The sequence below is a fragment of the Taudactylus pleione genome, unplaced genomic scaffold (assembly GCF_031769625.1).
Source record: "Taudactylus pleione unplaced genomic scaffold, aTauple2 ptg000967l, whole genome shotgun sequence".
Taxonomy (NCBI): Eukaryota; Metazoa; Chordata; class Amphibia; order Anura; family Myobatrachidae; genus Taudactylus; species Taudactylus pleione.
In genome coordinates this window covers 11,582,501-11,585,000 of record NW_028285368.1, presented here as the reverse complement: position 1 = coordinate 11,585,000, position 2,500 = coordinate 11,582,501, and the positions used below count along the sequence as shown (strand labels likewise).

The 2,500-nt window shown below is 37.0% G+C and overlaps 10 pseudogenes; all 10 read left to right on the top strand.

Annotated features, from left to right (window-relative positions):
- LOC148466542 (5S ribosomal RNA) overlaps nucleotides 1–34 on the top strand; it is a 119-nt pseudogene extending 85 nt beyond the window's left edge.
- A 116-nt stretch (nucleotides 35–150) lies between these two features.
- LOC148466541 (5S ribosomal RNA) lies at nucleotides 151–269 on the top strand (annotated as a pseudogene).
- Nucleotides 270–385: 116 nt separating this feature from the next.
- Nucleotides 386–504, top strand: LOC148466540 (5S ribosomal RNA; annotated as a pseudogene).
- A 351-nt stretch (nucleotides 505–855) lies between these two features.
- On the top strand, nucleotides 856–974 carry LOC148466539 (5S ribosomal RNA; annotated as a pseudogene).
- A 116-nt stretch (nucleotides 975–1,090) lies between these two features.
- On the top strand, nucleotides 1,091–1,209 carry LOC148466538 (5S ribosomal RNA; annotated as a pseudogene).
- Nucleotides 1,210–1,325: 116 nt separating this feature from the next.
- Nucleotides 1,326–1,444, top strand: LOC148466537 (5S ribosomal RNA; annotated as a pseudogene).
- A 116-nt stretch (nucleotides 1,445–1,560) lies between these two features.
- Nucleotides 1,561–1,679, top strand: LOC148466536 (5S ribosomal RNA; annotated as a pseudogene).
- A 116-nt stretch (nucleotides 1,680–1,795) lies between these two features.
- On the top strand, nucleotides 1,796–1,914 carry LOC148466535 (5S ribosomal RNA; annotated as a pseudogene).
- Nucleotides 1,915–2,030: 116 nt separating this feature from the next.
- On the top strand, nucleotides 2,031–2,150 carry LOC148466534 (5S ribosomal RNA; annotated as a pseudogene).
- A 116-nt stretch (nucleotides 2,151–2,266) lies between these two features.
- LOC148466533 (5S ribosomal RNA) lies at nucleotides 2,267–2,385 on the top strand (annotated as a pseudogene).
- Nucleotides 2,386–2,500: the final 115 nt, after the last annotated feature.

Sequence of the window (2,500 nt, the reverse complement as noted above, 5' to 3'; positions counted from 1 at the left end):
GGAGACCACCTGGGAATACCAGATGCTGTAGGTAATTTTATACTGCCATAACATTCTTTTCTATTACATTTTACATTTAATTTTTTCAACTTATCAATGAATTTACTTGTGTTAAGAAGTAAAAGCGGTCTAAATTTAACGCTTTTGAGCACCTACAGCCAAACCACAGTGGACATGCCCAATCTCGTCTGATCTTGGAAGCTATGCAGTGTTGGGCCTGGTTAGAACTTGGATGGGAGACCACCTGGGAATACCAGGAGCTGTAGGTAATTTTATACTACCATAACATTCTTTTCTATTACATTTTACATTTAATTTTTTCAACTTATCAATGAATTTACTTGAGTTAAGAAGTAATAGAGGTCTAAAGTTAATGTTTTTGAGCACCTACAGCCAAACCACACTGGACATGCCCAATATCATCTGATCTTGGAAGCTATGCAGTGTTGGGCCTGGTTAGTACTTGGATGGGAGACCACCTGGGAATACCAGGAGCTGTAGGTAATTTTATACTGCCAGAACATTCTTTTCTATTACATTTTACATTTAATTTTTTCAACTTATCAATGAATTTCCTTGAGTTAAGAAGTAATAGAGGTCTAAAGTTAATACTTTTGAGCACCTACAGCCAATCCACACTGGACATGCCCAATCTTGTCTTATCTTGGTAGCTATGCAGTGTTGGGTATGGTCAGAACTTGGATGGGAGACCACCTGGGAAAACCAGGTGCAGTAGGTAATTTTATACTGCCATAACATTCTTTTCTATTACATTTTACATTACATTTTTTCAACTTAGCAATGAATTTACTTGAGTTAAGAAGTAAAAGATGTCTAAAGTTAATATTTTTCAGCACCTATAGCCAAACCACACTGGACATGGCCAATGTCGTTTGATCTTGGAAGCTATGCAGTGTTGGGCATGGTCAGTACTTGGATGGGAAACCACCTGGGAATACCAGGAGCTGTAGGTAATTTTATACTGCCAGAACATTCTTTTCTATTACATTTTACATTTAATTTTTTCAACTTATCAATGAATTTACTTGAGTTAAGAAGTAATAGAGGTCTAAATTTAATGCTTTTGAGCACCTACAGCCAAACCACACTGGACATGCCCAATCTCGTCTGATCTTGGAAGCTATGCAGTGTTGGCCCTGGTTAGTACTTGGATGGGAGACCACCTGGGAATACCAGGTGCTGTAGGTAATTTTATACTGCCATAACATTCTTTTCTATTACATTTTACATTTAATTTTTTCAAATTATCAATGAATTTACTTGAGTTAAGAAGTAATAGAGGTCTAAAGTTAATGTTTTTGAGCACTTACAGCCAAACCACAGTGGACATGCCCAATCTTGTCTGATCTTGGAAGCTATGCAGTGTTGGGCCTGGTTAGTACTTGGATGGGAGACCACCTGGGAATTCCAGGTGCTGTAGGTAATTTTATACTGCCATAACATTCTTTTCTATTACATTTTACATTTAATTTTTTCAACTTATCAATGAATTTCCTTGAGTTAAGAAGTAATAGAGGTCTAAAGTTAATACTTTTGAGCACCTACAGCCAATCCACACTGGACATGCCCAATCTCGTCTGATCTTGGAAGCTATGCAGTGTTGGGCCTGGTTAGTACTTGGAAGGGAGACCACCAGGGAATACCAGGTGCTGTAGGTAATTTTATATAGCCATAACATTCTTTTCTATTACATTTTACATTAAATTTTTTCAACTTATCAATGAATTTACTTTAGTTAAGAAGTAAAAGAGGACTAAAGTTAATGTTTTTGAGCGCCTATAGCCAAACCTCACTGGACATGCACAATCTCGTCTGATCTTCGAAGTTATGCAGTTTTGGGCCTGGTTAGTACTTGAGTGGGAGACCACCTGGGAATACCAGGTGCTGTAGGTAATTTTATACTGCCATAACGTTCTTTTCTAGAACATTTTACATTTAATTTTTTCAACTTGTCAATGAATTTCCTTGAGTTAAGAAGTAATAGAGGTCTAAAGTTAAAGTTTTTGAGCACCTACAGTCAAACCACACTGGACATGCCCAATCTCGTCTGATTCTTGGAAGCTATGCAGTGTTGGGCCTGGTTAGTACTTGGACGGGAGACCACCTGGGATTACCAGGTGCTGTATGTAATTTTATATAGCCATAACATTCTTTTCTGTTACATTTTACATTTAATTTTTTCAACTTATCAATGAATTTCCTTGAGTTAAGAAGTAATAGAGGTCTAAATTTAATACTTTTGAGCACCTACAGCCAAACCACACTGGACATGCCCAATCTAATCTGATCTTGGAAGCTATGCTGTGTTGGGACTGGTTTGTACTTGGTTGGGAGACCACCTGGGAATACCAGGTGCTGTAGGTAATTTTACACAGCAAAAACATTCTTTTCTATTACATTTTACATTTAATTTTTTCAACTTATCAATGAATTTCCTTGAGTTAAGAAGTAAAAGAGGTCTAAAGTTAATGCTTTTGAG